The 17577-nt window shown below is 37.2% G+C and overlaps 2 long non-coding RNA genes across 2 annotated transcripts; one reads left to right on the top strand and one right to left on the bottom strand.

The window, feature by feature from the left end:
- Nucleotides 1-1472: 1472 nt before the first annotated feature.
- Nucleotides 1473-2443, bottom strand: LOC119189970. The gene is made up of 2 exons (XR_005112690.1): nucleotides 2337-2443; nucleotides 1473-2195 (listed from the first exon to the last, which is right to left on the bottom strand). It is a non-coding gene; the product is annotated as an uncharacterized LOC119189970 (long non-coding RNA).
- Nucleotides 2444-3735: 1292 nt separating this feature from the next.
- LOC119189919 lies at nucleotides 3736-8324 on the top strand. The gene is made up of 2 exons (XR_005112675.1): nucleotides 3736-3774; nucleotides 3921-8324. It is a non-coding gene; the product is annotated as an uncharacterized LOC119189919 (long non-coding RNA).
- The last annotated feature ends 9253 nt before the right edge of the window (nucleotides 8325-17577 follow it).

The raw sequence follows: 17577 nt of genomic DNA, 5'->3' as shown, positions 1-17577 counted from the left end.
ACACCCAACTAGGCTATCGCCGCTTTTTACTGGGCTTTAGGTGACCTTAAATGTAATGTGTCAGGATTGTGAGTGCTGCGCCAACCCTGTAAAGCGATTTGATGACTTTTTGGGTGGCACTGTATAATTTCAGAGCAATTATGGCATCACCAGTTATGCTTGCTAGTGTCCTCGTTTGGTTTAAAAGATAAAAGAAAAAAAATGTATGTTGGTCGAGAACCGACTTCAGAGGTTATCAAATATTTAACCCTACATAATATAATAAGATATTTGGAAAAACCGTCACGTTATTCCTGATGAGTCGATGAAAGCGTCAAGACTTGGCTTGTCCCACTATTTTACAAACAAAGTAATACTTTTGCTGTTTGTTTTTTTATATATGCGCATGGCTGTGACCCCACTACACTAGGTGATAAGTGGAGCGGGGTGCAGTAGAATATCGACTGACGAGATCGATGTTTGAAGGACATTGAATTATAGACATCGTAATTACTGGGCAATATAAGGATAAACATCTAATGTGTATGGGTGACGAACGAAGCGCAATTTACTTCTAGAATCATAACGTCCTCACTCGATATCTTTTTGTTTACCCTTACCTGTCGGTTCAAGTTGTCCCGCTTGGTTTACCTTGTGCTCCTTTTTTATTAATTTTATCCCTAATTTAAAATGTCCGTAGTTATACAACTAATTTCTAATGTAGTTTAGTAATAATAACTTTTCTATAACATGTTTTGATGTGTCATAAGTGCAACTTTGTTCGCCTATGCAATAAATAAAATGTTTTTATTTTTTTATTAAGTAATTTAAGAATAACCCGACCAAGAACATTTAGAAAAATGAACAGACAAAAAGTATAAAACTATATTTATCATTTATCACTTATTTATCCGTATCTCAATATTTTTTAAATATTATGAACACATACAGGAAACTGCGATTGTATACAGAGTATAGATTATTACTCTATCAATTGTTGCGTAGAAAAATATAGGAAAAAATCTATATCTAAGCACTCGTAATAATCCAATTAACACATCAGAGCACTTATATAAAAGTGCCTTTAGTATGCGTTAATAACACTCAACTGCCGGACGCGCGCGGTTCACCATTTCGTGCAGGTCAGCGCGTCACAATGCTTGCCATCAAGCTCTACCTACTCCTGTTCCTCATCGTGATATTTCCCGTGGAAGCCGCACCTTCGACAAATATTTATTCAGTTCCCATATACAACAACACTGTGACCGGCGATATTATAGTATACATGCCCTCAGAGGATTCTGGTGCATACAAAACGAAACGCAAAAAGATCTGTAAAGAGTACTGCTTGACACGTTGTCGTATCCGCTGCCGGTACAGCAGACCAACAAATGACTCATCTCTTGAAGACAGCAGCGAATAGTGAAGATTTCATTTACGGGTTAAGTTATGAGTGATAATTGTATTTATTTTTGAAAATAATTAAATAAACATTTTGTACTTAGTGTATTGTTTTATTATATTTACAAGGCATCTGCGGTCTACCGCATCATACCGGATGAGCTGTTTCCATTAAAGCTGAATAATCTATATTATAATCGAGTAAAATTACAACTTTATTCTTACTGTATATTAGAAAAAATTATTACAGTATTCATGCAATTATGACCTATAAGGATGGATATTAATTGGGGTAAATTCTTTGGAACATTTGTTTGTAAACAGCAGGACTATAATAAATTAAGACTGTTGAATTATATTTGCGGTTATCCTTATAGGTAAGGTCAGCCACATAAGTAACTGGACGAATCAAAACTTCAAATCGCCTATGCTTTTTTACGTGCTTAACAATATTTATTTTTCTCTTCACAAAAATAAAAAAAAAGATTTGCTGTACACAAAGGAAAAAAATTAAAAGGCGATTTGAAATTTTAAATTTGTTCAGCTACTATATTGCTGACTGTACCAAATTATTTCAACGTTACACAATAATCTTGTCTAAATAGTCATCAATCTATATTTTTATGCCAACAACAAATATGCACTCAAACACGCAATCCAACCAACTGACAATAATGTACTGGCGCTGCTCTGTGCCGCCGAAGACCGGATGTCCACGACAGGAAAATCACCTCGAGGAACTTGATGGCCAGTTGGTTGGTTGGCAAAATTGGGCCCATAAACTCCAGAAGACGACTGTCCTCTGTCATTATAACCTGTCACCAAAACATCTGAATTAGCGTCGACATTAATTCTCCAATCTTCATCAGGGTTGAAATAATTGTTAGTAGTGTTAGGTAAGTTAATTTGTATTCCTCCCTGTCTGTTGTTATCATGAACGTGTATATAGTTTCTACCCATTATTGAGACAGGGTGCGACATCAGCACGAGTAGCACGAGTAGCAGACACGGCTTGGTGATGGCGATCATGATGGCAGAGTGACAGAACGCGTTAACAGTGCGTATCGGACTGGTTTCTTGTTAAACAATATTTGTTTTTATACTGTTTATTTGACCCTGCGACATAGGAATGTCCGTCGAGCGATAATGCGATGTCAAGAGGTTCAAGCCGTTAAATATCTGGCAATTGAATAAAAGGATAAATCTTATCGCATTAAATCAAACTTATTTGGCTACTCATAAAAAATGGCAGTGAATGGGAAATTAATATTCTATTTTTGTCTATGTTATATTAGAGAGAACTTTGAAATAAAAAATGAAAGTTTAAAAAAAATGACCTTTAAATATAAATATAATATAATTAATTCCAATAAGACGATCTAGAAACTTTTCAGGTAGGTCCATGTTCAGCAGTGGACATCCTGCGGCTGATGATGAGCATGATAATATGATGATGATAGTTAAAATGTGGAAGTTATTAAAAATATTTCTTTCATAGTACGTCACAGTTCTAACTGCCTCGGTGGCGTAATTGTAATGCGAACCAGTTACGAGTACAACAACCGCGTTGAAGGGTTCGATTCTCGGTCGGGCCAAAGAAATAACTGTGACTGGGTTTTTTCATCTTAAAAATTACTCAGTCGCAGCTCTTCCAAGATACTATTTAATATGCAGACAATTTATCAGTCACGGAGTTAACTACTGTTGTTACTTTTGTTTTATGCAGTGCCAAGCTCTACGCATCTAGAATTTTTTATTACAAATTTCCTTCTATTAGGAAAAAACTAGACGCGATTCTCGATTAGGGATTTGGGAGGAGGAACAGGATGAACAGGAGTTCGTCTTTTACATAAACTGCATTTAATGGAACAAAGAATAATAATATTGTTCTTAATAATCCTAAAGTGATCGCATATCCTTGAAATGTGCTGATAGATAATATATTCACCGTTTTGCAATGACGTTTTACAAATAGACGCGTATAGACTAACAAAATTGCACATAAAAACAGCGCAGTATTTACTATAGTTACAGCCCTAGCGGCTCGCATTGATACGGCCCGAGTGTGCCCGAGTGGGCCCGAGTGGGCCCTAATGGGCCCGAGCGTCGACCGCCCCGTCGCCATGACAGTCGAATAAATTGCATTTATTAGTTAAAAAATAAGTTAAATAGTGTATACTTATTACTAACGTATAAAATGAATCATTTTTTTCATTCACAGTTGGAGTATCATTTGTACATCATCCAAAAACACAGGAAGGCATTTTATTTATAAAAAATACAAAAAGTTAGTAACCCGACTAGCCGCGACAGTAGTTGGAGGTTGACTAAGTGAATGTCGGGCAATTACCTTGCTTTCGTCTTGCCAATATTGAGCTCGGACAACTTATCTATGTACGTATAAAAACATCTTAGCCGTTTTGTTACTGATTCAGATAGCGTCACATATTTGATATTATTTAATTAATTAACATTACCATCGGGGCAGTTTAATTGTATCAGTTTTTAGGAATCTTAATAAATTGTGTTTATTATTTCAGTCGAAACACCGGCATCATCACAATACTGTTCCAGAAGAATGTGCAGAACACATCAGTCCCTAAAAATTTTAAGATTGCGCTTGTAACATTCAATTCTTGCGCGCTCCGTCTTCACACCGAATGCATGCCCATGCACATTTGTCGCGGCCCTAGGCCCACAATTCAGTGTGTATACCTTGTGGTTGTAACTACACAGTGAGGCCTATGAGGACTCGTGAATCTTTTCCTTCTTCTCTCCTCTGCTCCTCTGCCCAGGGTTCCGATCCTTCCCTCAACTCACTCCCATTCTCCCCGGGGTCTTGCAGTCGATGAGCCGAGGGGCTCCAGTCTCATTCGCGGGTTCCCCCGGTGTAGATTGCAGAGACGCCTAAAAAAACAAAGACGGTTTAGCCGTTTCGGAACAATAAGAGTCTAGCAGGCAAATTTTATACAAAAAGATGCTTGGTCCAAGCATCAGTTTTTAAAGACAGTACAGACGGAGCCGTAAGCCACTATTGGCATTATCACAACCAATTCACTATAATACCTTTGTAGGTATACGTATCACATAATACAGATAACAGCGAGTATAAAGTCAAAGCGTACCGTACGACACACACATAAATTCCTGCTCGCGTTGAACTGCCGTGTACTATCAGGTTCCGTGTCATCCTCAGGACAGGAAAGACTTAAAGAAGCGTCACCATGCTCACCGTCACCAGGATTTGTTTCCTGCTTGTGCTGCTCGCGCTGTCACCCTACGAGTGCGCACCTTACAGTAGTAAAGAAAGTCTTTCCGCAATATCCATTCACCACAACAATGTAAAAGGAAGTATACAGATCAACTATGAAGGTGCTCATAACAACGTAATTTGTGATAAGAGATATGGATGTAATGACATGGGTGATGACTACTAATATTTATAATAACTCGTTAGTGCGGACGAAGATTTGTTCTCTGCGTGATTCAGCTAGGTGACGGATCGATGAAGCTAAGTTTTTTCATCCTTATCTACTTAAGATTGTTTTTTTTATAATGTAATAACCTAACCTATTTTTGTTTCTATAACACGAGAGTTACCATTAAGTTTTGCTTCGCACTCCCGAAAACATGTAACATTTTTATGAAAAATTGACTACTTTGTTTCATTGAAGTACAACTATTTTCTGGATATTATGTATTAAGTATTTTCTCCCGACGTTGTTTCATTTTTACTAACTCTGTATCAATTAGAGATTAAAAAAAAAATGCCATTTATGATTTTTGTAAAAAAACGTTTCATCAGTGCGAAGTCGCAGTAAGATAACCTTTACTCTTTAGAATATAAAAATATATTAAATATTATTTGTATTGGTTAACAGTTGTGTTTTATTATTGCAAGTCTGCGCGGTGAAGATGACCTCCCTAGTGGGTCATATTCGCCTTTACATGGGATAATAAGCTAATAAGTAATTCAAATGAAACTATCTGATTATTATAATAAATTTTGTAATAAAAAATATTTTATCACTTTAAGTTTGTTAATCATTAAAAAGGAATATGTTTTAAAATTGCCAACTGTCAAATAGTGAAATAAAACCCGCCGTTGTCTAGTAACTAAGTGACAGAATTGATCTCAATTCTCAGAAGTCAGAATGCGCATGACTTTTGGTAAGTTGTATATGTATTCAATGCTCATGGTCTCTTGTAAGAGACAGCTGTGAGGGATCCTACAAATTAACAGTTTTTCTTAATAATATATTATGCAACACTTCTCCTTTTTTAACCACATCTGTTTTATCTCATTCTTTATACCTCTAATATATTTATATATTGTTCATGAAGACCCAAAATTTAACCAATACTAAAATAATGAGGTTACTTATAATTGTAGTAAATATATTTGTATTTTTATTGCCAAAATATATTTTTTAAATATCCGCATTAAGCCGACCTGACGAACATACGCCATACATATCTCTGTATTGTAGAGTGATAGGCTAATTGTCAAAAAAATATGTTCCACTACGACAGCATATCACAATTATTATACCTACGTGTCAAAATACTACACCACAGGGGCAATGATATAACTCTGCAATAAGCGATGCAAAAGAGTATAAATACTGCGCTTATAATTTAATTATTTACTCAAGTCGAGCGTACAGTGAACACGTCATCTCGCTTGGTGCTCCGACGCTATGCTCACCGTCTGCCTGTACACGCTGTTTGTGCTTGCATCCTTCTCCATCATCGATGCAGCCCCAGTAGCATCTCGAAAACGCGTCTTGGATAAAAACAACAACGTGTATAATATAAACATCCATCACAACAACGTAGAAGGCAATATTGAAGTTGTTTTACCAGATTCTACCGACAATGATGCGTCAGATGATGGAAACCACGTAACCGCTGATGAAACTGAGAATAATCATCCGTACGGTAGCAGTTACTACCGTGATGACCGTGGAATACGAGGCAATCGATATGGTGGAAGTAGTCATCGTTCCAGTGGACAGAGTCTTCTGACCCCGCGCTGTCGTCCTCCCTCCCGGCGACCGTAATGCCCTGTGCCATACTACAGGATTTAAGGCATTTGCATCTAGTGGTACCGAATTTAGTAGACAAAACCTAAACCAAAAATAACTATACTATTTATCGGTAATTTCTGTATTTGATTATATGCCCATTATTGACTACTTACTAACACTCAAGAATTCTAAATTTACGCATATTCATATGGCGCAATCAAAACTAATCTAAGGGCATCACCCGTAAATATGACGAAATGTAAACAATCGTCGGGTTTACCAGCGTTGATGCCCATATCTACGAAGCTATAAATAACGCGACATACGCGAAGTTCCGGAGTCAAGTTTTGGAAGTGAGCCTGTCGTGTCGTTTGGTCCCTCGTTTCGTCATCATGGTAGCCGTCACCAGGCTCTGTCTACTGTTTGGGCTGCTTGTATCCCTGACTATTATTGAAGGTTTACCACGCCGAGAATATTATGTGGATGAGTATAATAACGTGTATTATATACACATTCATCATAACGACGTAGGAGGAAATATTATAGTTTCACCTCGTGGCAACGATAAACAGAGAGAAAACAGTGATTATTCGAACGAGAATTATGATAGATATCCTGGAAACGGACATCTTCTACGACCACCTCCCTCGTCATATCGACCATACAAAACTGCGCCGCGGCCGTATTATTAAGGTTATTGAATTACTCTGAAACTATTATTGCTAAAATAAATTCGTGTATAATATAATAATTTTCTTGAGTTATGTATGTTAAGATCTGAAATGTGTGAGTGGACTTTCATGTTAGTTATTTGCGATCACTTGACGCATGGTTAAAATACGATATCCTAGAAGATTAGCAGAGATGAGAGATTGAGATTCAATAAAAATGATTGCTTTTTTTTTTGTATAAAATGTTAAAAAGCCACGATGTAATTGTCTTCATGATTTAAAAACTTTGTTTTACTTTACTCAATAAAAACCTGTTAGCAGCTGTTAGTTTGTATTTTAGTCTTTCAAATCAGAATACATGATGTTAAAAACAACAAAGTAACCATCCACGCAAATTAAATCAAAATACCAGACCGTTGACATTATAATATCTAAATATAAACATGTTCAGGGACTTTACCAAGTCGTCACTATCAGTGACGCTTCGAACAGCAGTTATAAATGCTTGTTAATTTTATTAATTATTACAGTATAGTGTGGCCAGTTCGTGTCCTACTACGCGGTCATCATGTTTAATGTCACCAGCCTGTGTCTCCTGCTCGTGCTCGCGCTGTCGACCATCGACACCTCACCCATAATAGGTCAAGGATACTTCACGGATAAATATAACAATGTGTACTATATACACATTCATCATAATGACATCAATGGAAATCTTGAAATAAGCTTACCGGATGGCAGCAATGTACCTGTTGATACTTCTGAGGGTCAATATGTCCCCGGGCGTGATTATACAGGCGGAAGACGCGGCTTTTTCAGAGGAAGGCAGCATATCGGAGATCGAGGAGTTTTTCGAGGAAGGCATCACAGCTTTGGAGGACGATGGGACCATTACGGAGGTCCGGGATTCGCTGGGCATCATCAATTTCATGGATCCCCGCCTTTTGGAGGTTTTCGAAAATCCGGGTTTCGACATAATTATTCATAAAACAGACCACATCAAGAGCTTCTTGGGGTTTGGTGAATAGATTTTATGAGACGATAGATTAGTGTTCATTGGAACATATTTAGTTATTATTCATGTTAACTAATATTCAGTCTTTTTGTACTCATTTTTAAATCAGCGAACTAGATAGTTAGCAAATAAAAAATCATGTTTGTATTAATGTATTCATTCGAAAGCAATGTATTATAATTAGTATTTTATGGCTTATTTTAGTCAAATAAATGTATTTTCATGAAAGGTTAATTTTATTCATCAAAAAGCGTCAATAAATGATAGTTAAAAATGTTTTGCCTAAACATAAATAAATTGATAAAGCGGCGATAGCCTACTTGGGTGTGAATCGGACTGACGAGACGAATTTCCGCAAGTTCAAATCCAAAGGGCACACACCTCTGACTTTTCTAAAATCATGTGTGCATTCTTTGTAAATTCTCGGTAGCTTTAACGGTAAAGGAAAACATGACATGGAACCACGAGAAGTTCTCTGTCGAAATTTTGAGGGTGTGGACAGTCTACAAAACAAAAAAGAAACTAATAGATAACCTCCTACTTTTAAAGATAGTCGAAAAAAAAAACTGTTTGTCTCCCCTCTTGGAACTTTGCATTGATCAAGCCTGTTATTGTCATAATTGTGTTATATTGATTTTTTTTAACACAATGTGCTGCTTCTTGTTTTGCCACGGGTGGTAACATCCATGACACGTGAATTTGACAGTTGTAAAGTTACGACAATCGCCTTCCACATTATTGCACGTACGCTCTAAGTTTGTTTCTTTTGCGGCAAAGTCATTATTGGCATCCAAATTTTAAAAGAATTATTAGTATGTACTACGATGATAAGTTGCTATGATAGGTATAACATTACAATAGGTAGGGTGCAGTTTTTTGATGCATGATACACTGTATATAAGTAATTAAATTGCTGTAAATACCGATAAAACCTGCAGGTAGACTTAAGTTTTAGATAAGGTGCGTTGTGGTTAAATCGGACGCTTTTTCAACGTGTTAAACAGTGTTCTCGAATTATTTTTTTTACAAGAATTCTATAGAAGTTATCATAATGAATAATTAACTTGGCTATATTTTATTAAATATACGAAATAGTATATATTTTTTCAATTCCCTAAATATAACAGTTAATGTTTTACAAGGCTTTAAAAAGTACCATAATTTTAGAAATGTGTAAGAAAGATAGGACCTTCACAGGTATAGTTCGGACTACTCTCTAAAACCGTCTATGATAAAGGCATTCTAAAATCGATAATAAGAGCATATTCTGATCTAAATAGTCATTCACAAACAATAAAAAAAAAATTACAAATTTCCTTTTTTTAATAGTTCTAGGCATACGATCTTACCTCACATGAGTGACACTGTATTAGATATTTCTAAAATTATTCGAAGAAATAGTACATACACGTGTAAATAAATAACATGTAGGTGCGTCGTCGGGGTCACCAATGTGGGATTCTTGTTGTTATTGATGTAAGTATGGTATTCAGAACCCTAGCGTATTTAAATTAAACTCAAGGATGGCACTGTATAATTATACATTCGAAATTCCAGAGTACGTTAATATACAGCGGCGTACTTAGATGGTAATAAAAATAATTTTAACAAAAAATTAAACCGCCTTCAAAAACCACTCAAAACCAAAAAATAATGTCGTAATCAACTAAACCCAACGCAAAAACACAACTAATATGTTTCGCTCGCAATACAACTATCGCGCTGAAATGTTTACACCTCTGCCTACCCCTGAAAAGGGGAAAAGGTGTGACGCTATACATATGTATGTAAGAAGTAGATTCAAGCAAACATAACGCAAAAACACAACTGATATATTTGGCTCACAGTACGACTATCGCGCTGTGGTGTAACACCTCTGCCTACCCCTGAAAAGGGTAAAAGGTGTAATGCTATATATATGTATGTATGTAAGAAGTAGATTCAAACAAACCTAACGCAAAAACACAACTGATATATTTGGCTCACAGTACAACCATCGCGCTGTGGTATAACACCTCTGTCTACCCCTGAAAAGGGTAAAAGGTGTGATGCTATATATGTATGTATGTAAGAAGTAGAGTCAACTAAACCCAACGCAAAAACACAACTAATGTGTTTCGGTCGCAGTACGACTATCGTACTGAAATATTACACCTCTACCTACCCCTGAAAAGGGGAAAAGGTGTGATGCTATATACATATATGTATATATGTACGTAAGAAATAGAGTGAACTAAACCCAACGCAAAAACACAACTAATGTGTTGCGGTCGCAGTTCGACTATCGTGCTGAAACGTTACACCTCTGCCTACCCCTGAAAAGGGAAAAAGGTGTGATGCTATATACATATATGTATGTATGTACGTAAGAAGTAGAGTCAACTAAACCCAACCCATAAACACAACTGATATGTTTCACACATAGTACGACTATCGTGCTGAAATGTTAAGCCTCTGCCTACCCCTGACACAGGGAAAAGATGTTATGCTATATGTATAAGTATGTGAGAAGTACACTCAACCAAACTCAATGCAAAAACATAACTTAAAACGTCACAGAAAAGCTAAACTCGCGATTTCGTTTTCTTGGGCGACATAATTATTCTAGTCTTTTTAGTTTTAAAACCAAACTACTGAGGCGATGTTGAAAAAAAAATTATGGGACCAATCTGGAGAGATATTCTTTCGAATAAAAAAAGAATTTTTCAAATCGATTCATAAATGAGCGAGTCCTGAGGTAACAAATATACAAAAAAAAAATTCACGTGGAATTGATAACCTCCTCCTTTTTTTGAAGTCAGTTAATAATAACAATTTAGTGATCGTACTCAATTAACAAAGGCGCACAACGCTTTGGCACAGCATTCCCGCACAACCATGCACGTGCACTTACATAGCAGCGCAACTATGTGTGTCCCTACATAACATATAAATAAAATCGAACATTCACCTGAGCAAATGCATAATTACTGAGTTCAGACGTCTTCGTGTATATATTTACACTAAAATTTGCAATATTTTACAAGTGCTAAATCAAACGATTTTAATCCGTTCTTTAACCACAAATAATTGTATGTGTAAATATCGGATCTCAGGAAATATACGTGTTTCGATAAATTTGAATAAACAATTTAAAAGATTAATTTGCTTTATAGCTAGAAAATTCATTGAAAACAGTAAATACTCAATTAAAATTAGGCAAATTCTTGCATGGGGTAATCCGGATCTGCCAAGGTACGATGAAATACCGATATTCTGTTTGTTAGCACCGTAAACATTATTTACTTGACGGAAACACTCGTGCGAAGTAGTGGAACGTAGGGAACAAGAAGGAGTCGTAGGTAGTAGGGTCCGAAAACAATTGTGAGTTATTTGATGTATACGATGATACAGCTGCCAGACTTCAAGACACTGTGAGCTCATTCTGCGTAGATCGGACCACCTACAGCTAAAAATTTCAAAAAGTTGTATAATTGTAAAATGTAGGTAGATATTGTAACTTTGACTTTACGGATGAACAACACCTCAGTCCCCCTCGTGACCATGAAGGCTGCAAAGTCTTCGAAACGTCGGGAGAAAAATAAAATCCAAAAAACCGCTATAGAATCCGGAAAATTAGTTAAATTTCAATGTCTAACATACGCGTAAACATAAGAAATCATTATGATACATCTCCTACGATATTACACCAACGCGCCTTATGACATGTTAACTGTGGCAAATATTAATGGCATCAGGTATCCTTTTTAAAAATTTCACCCCTCACTATTTTTGTATCCATAAACGAAACCACATACTTATCTTTGCTAACATTGTGTCAAAAATCATCCATGCATATGGAATTATTGTTTACATAACTCATCATGATTTTCTGATTTTTATATCGTTTCGTTGTTAAGTGCAAATGTAGCATGTGTCTGTGAATGAATCCCTCCTAGCCGAATTTCAGCCACGGCGGTCAATCTCAACGGAGATCAGCCAGGTACGCAGAAAATATTATAGTGCACAAGTGTGTGCGCAGTACACAGGTGCACTCTCTGCTCCTTCACCCTCATAGTTCGGTGAGACGACAATCCGACATGACCGGAGAGAGATTAGGCGCAGGACCAACGGCTTTACGTGCTTTCCAAGGCACGGGGGTATCACACCTCCAACTTCTTGACTCCGAGCTGCGACTGAGTACTTTTTAAGATAGAAAAACCCAGTCGCAATTATTTTTGGCTCGACCCGGGATTCGAACCCAAGACCTGAGCGCGGTAGTAGTACTTGTACCGTGTACAATTACAACTACGCCACCGAGGCAGTCTGTATTGTATGTGTCTGTATTACTGACTGAAAGTGTGATGTCGCCGCTGCGATGGATTCTCTCCGAGTAGTAACGGATAAAATTAAAATAATTTTATATTTATATTTATATTGTTCGAAATGTATAAATAAGTACTTTTTATTTTACATCTGTGATTAGAGTAACTTAATTTCTAACTTATTTTAAAGTTTTATTCTTAAGAAGACTAATGCGTGATTTCATTTAATAACGCAATGTCAACATGACCCTCTCCGCTCTGTTATCTGTACCTACGAGACGCTCCCTCGACATCGGAAAGTCCAAAATACATATTTCACGTTTATATTTCTGCGTATTTCAAAAAGAAGATTAAAAGGTTGTACATAATTCTTGGAATTTACTGTTATTATCACGACTTTATATCGTTTTAGGTTTCTCATAAATGAGAATTCTTGATGGTTCGTTCCACCGTATTTAAAACTAGCTTTTGCCCGCGGCTCTGATCGCGTGAGAATTTTTTTCCGGGCTAAAGTTTTCCGTTATAAAAGGCACGCTATATATTTTCCCGGAATAACAACTTTAACCGTTTACTGAGCGCCGGCAACGGAAGCTCTAAAGAGGAATCAATATCCCTGTTTTTGCAATTTTTTTTATTGATGTTCCGCTCTTATTGGTCATAGCGTGGTGTTGTTCACCCTACAGCCTTCGCCGATAAATGATCTTTTCAACACTGAAAAAAAAGTTCAATTCGATCTTATGGGTGTAATTCTTGAGATTAACACGTGCAATTAAATAAACAAAAAAAAAACAAATTCTTCAGCTTTAGGTATATAAAAGTATAGATAGGAACTTACGAGTATAAATAGTAAACAGAAGAAAAGTTAACAACAGTCAATTAATAAAAAAAACATTACATAGATTCACGCACCACAGACCATCTAGAAAAACGCGCTATATACTTCTTAATGAAGACAAAAACATCTGTCCCTTTGGTATCACTAGCACATTGAAGTACAACAAGCTGTGCAGTTAAAATGCAACACAAAGTGAAGTAAAAAAATTTATAAATATGTTAACGAATATATTAAGTAATTGTTTCTAATCAGGACTCCAGAAGAAGTACAGGTTCGGCCCAAATTAAAAATTCTCGATTCATCCGTAAGCCGAGCGCCTCGCTTGGGAGAACTAAACGAATAGCCACGTTTACAGGAACAACAGTGGTGTTTATTTTATAACACCGCAGTTCTAGATAATTATGCTCTCTACAACAACATGTCTAACGATAGCTCGCGATTTACCCGATGACTGAACAGTCTCCATCTATGTACCTAGTGGGAGTTGAAACTCTGGTCTAGTATTGACTATGTTTTAGTTATTGAAGTATTAAAGTTCAACCCGTATCGACATATGGAAAACCAAAAGTATACGGATTGCAGCCATGGAACTCAGCGTCAGGCCAGCGTGATAGAGCGCCTTCTCATTCCACGTAGTTGGTATTTCTTCATTGGCAGACTTCACTAAAGTGTTTAGTTTAAGACCCAAAGTTGCCGGTACACACAGGGCACAATTTACTCAAAAAGCCTATTACTATGTCACTGACAAATATTCCACTAGGAATAATAAGAAAACGTAGTGAGGCTCCGGGACCCAGCCTGTTGTTCCTTTCCACGTTGTGTGACGCCGTATAGACGTGTGACTGAGTGTGAAGTGTATACTACTTACCTGAACAGCGGCAGAAACGAAGTAAGGGTATAGTGTAAGAAAATGGGAAGTAACAAACAATATACTTTTGATCAGCTGTACCAGATGCCAAAGCCCTATCATCCCTGTCCACCCCAGTCCCCACCCTATGTCGGATTGAAGGCACCATCGGTGGTGACCTTCAATCGTCTTGACGAGCCTTCCGTCTTCAGTCTTTAGTTTGCTTTAGGTTTCTTGAGGTTACTTCATTTTCTTGTTTCTTCAATTGAACCCATATTAACGTCTTTTGATTGGACTACCGCTGAGAGCCTGACGCGAGTCGGCATATTCAGCTACACCGGTCATCCGGGTGAATACTTTAGGCACTCCAACACTTTAATTTAGACCTCCCACGCTGAGGACACCCCCAGGTGGGGTACGCTTCAACTTCTCTAGGAAGCGGCTATACCTTAAAGAGAGCTCAGACCTATTGCCCCATTTTCTAAAATAATTTCTCATTCACAATAACATTTTCAGTGATTATTTAATTAATTATTTATCAAAGATACAAGTAATATACCAAATGAAAGCTCGTAAAAAGTTAAACACCGTCTGAACTCTAAACCGTCCAATGATAATACAACATGCATTATAACAATTAAATGTTACTGGTGGTGGGTCTCTCATAGTATTATGTGAGAGTCCGCCTGGGTAGATAGTAAACAATTTGGAATCAAAAGGGGTCGTTGTAGTACAGATTTAGGCGTGGAGCTAATACACATTTGCTGCTTGAGAGGTTCCTCAGGTCACTTTAGCAGTGTTTTGTGATCTACTGAAAGCTTTTGATTGTGTTCGTCTTGATGTTATCGGGAAATTGAAATTCTATGAGTTTAATGGCATAACCCTCGATACGGACTATAAAACCTCTAAGTAGATGTAGCTGGTCTTGGCTCTAGATACCTACTTAGATTTATATTCATATTGACATTTGCAGCGGTGACTGGTTAAATTATTAAATCCAGTGTCGATGTCAATGGAAAACGATCTCTTGTTTTTTTTTTTTGTAAGTGGAGTTCTACAGGCTACAATATAAATGACTTTCCTTATTTCGTCGGGGCAATTATAATATATTGCTATAAAACAATGAGCGTTTGACAAACCGATATTTCTCAGACGTGCACTCGGTGCCCCGTGGTACGTTCGCAATCGCAACCTCCACGTGGACACCGATATGCCGACCGTCAGGCACTTTATGCACATGGCCAACAGACGCTATTTGGATCGGGACGTCAATTATTCGAACCCGCTCGTCAGGTGCAATTCAATTTACTGTCCTTTCGACCGCGCGAAATGAAGATGGCCGCTTTCATCCCTTACAGACCCAGAGGACGATATAACTCTGGCTCATTTGCAATAAGCATGAGCATCTAAAGCTCATACATTGTACAAGACCGCAGTTCCGTCCTCGTCGCGTTCCCCGTCCCCGCGACCCTTCTGATAGTTCCGGCCCCCGTGCCGACGATGACACTGGGTAGACTGTGTGTCGCCTCACGTGCCTTGCGAACTCTACGAATTTAGATGAAATTTTACAGTCATATTGGTTATACATCAGAATAACACATAGGCTACAATTTATAATGATTTTATGTAATTTGGTCATAATATAACGATATATATCAAGTAAGTCGGAAAAAAATGTTATCTTGGCACACGCTGCCTAAACCATCGGAGTTAGACAAAGATGATGTACCGTAGGAGTGTTTGTCTTAAATAGTTCTAAATAAAAGTCTGCGACAGCATATAGATATCTACCTTTCATGTGGAAGCCACTATGACCAAAATAGTGAGCTATAAATATAATTAAATCGGATACATTTTTATGCGGGATTTTTATCCCGGAAAACTCATTTACGCGGGCGAAGCCGCTAGCAAAATCTAATTATATACAGAGACATTTTGACACTGCATTTCTAAATGAAACCACATACTTATCTACTTGGAAATAATACTTTACAATAAGTAACATGAGCCGTAGATGTAAAATAAGAAAGTGTAAGTTTCGAACAAAATAAATATTAATAAAAAGTAACTTAAATTTTACGTGCCCTAAAGTCACTACTGCTATTCTAAGAGGATTCGTCGCAGTGGCAACATCATATTTTCAGTCAGAAATACGCTCACGCACACGCCATATTCGCATTAAACTACAAAATGATCAAACAATCGGAAAACTAAAACTAGGATTTATGGTGAAAATATTCATTATTAATGCAAGATTTTTGGCACAATGTCAGCAAAGGCGAAGACGAGTATGTGGTTTCATTTAGTTACGCAATGTCAAAATGACCCTGTATAAATTGAGGGTACAAATTACTTAAATAAATATCATTAAAAATATCTACAATGAAAGTAAAGTATCAGTTGGAATCTCTAGTGGACGTATTTTCAATCAGTAAAGGTAAGGCAAGGCGAGGCACCCACACTAAAGCAGCAAAGTTTACAGCAGTGCTGGAGGAACATAGGCCTCAATGTGATAATACAACTACGAGGTATACACACTGCACTGTGTGCCTAGGGCCGCGACGAATGTCCCCCCATGCATGGGCGTGCATTTGGTGTGAAGACCAAGCGCACAAGAATTGGCTCTGGGATATATATATATATATATTTCGGCCAAATAATTTCTCCCCGGGACCAAAGGTCCAAATAAATAGTTAAAAGGATTACCACTGGATGAAATAATATTGTGCCCTGAAAGAAAGAAAAAATGCATTAGGATAAAGCAAAATACTTTTGGTACCTGTATTCTCCCCAGTATTACATATGGATGCGAAACCTAGGTATTGACAAAAAAATTTCAGAACAAACTTGTCAGATATCAGATAACCATGGAGAGCACGTTAGGATTTGAGGTCAATTTTGTCTCATAGACCGTTCCATACTCACCTAGGATACCATCCATATACCTGCGTTCATTTGTAACAAACAAAAAACTAAAACATCCAAACATCTTTATAAACTTTTGTTTCTTATCACAACGCTTTAAGAGATATTATAAATTGTATAGCCATCGGCCGTATCTTGCAGGTCATTTAAGTGGAAACAATATATACCGTGTTGATGATAACGCGCGGTATATATACGGGCGCATCTCCAACAGTGCGACTAATTCCACCTTCAGCGCTGTGCTCTACGCATCTCCACTCGTCCAGCTCCCGGCATCATGCTGTTCAAGTTGTGTGTGCTTGTGCTTGTTGTTTATCTGTCGGATATTATACTCTGTGTGCCTATAGCCGCTCCTGGTAACGTGCACGCTCCAGTTTATGGTAATCATGTCAATGGTAACTTAGCAATCAACATAAATAATGGGGAAGCTACTAGTAGTTATACTAGTACCAGTAATACGGTCTATTTACCACAGCCTAGTTCTACTTTGATAATATGGTCGTAGTTATTAAATAAATTCTATTTGAATAATAAATATGTTATTTATAAACTTATATCATTTTTTATTCT

Source organism: Manduca sexta, chromosome 20 (assembly GCF_014839805.1).
Source record: "Manduca sexta isolate Smith_Timp_Sample1 chromosome 20, JHU_Msex_v1.0, whole genome shotgun sequence".
NCBI lineage: Eukaryota > Metazoa > Arthropoda > Insecta > Lepidoptera > Sphingidae > Manduca > Manduca sexta.
The sequence above is the reverse complement of the archived record's forward strand: the minus strand, read 5'-3'. Positions and strand labels throughout refer to the sequence as shown.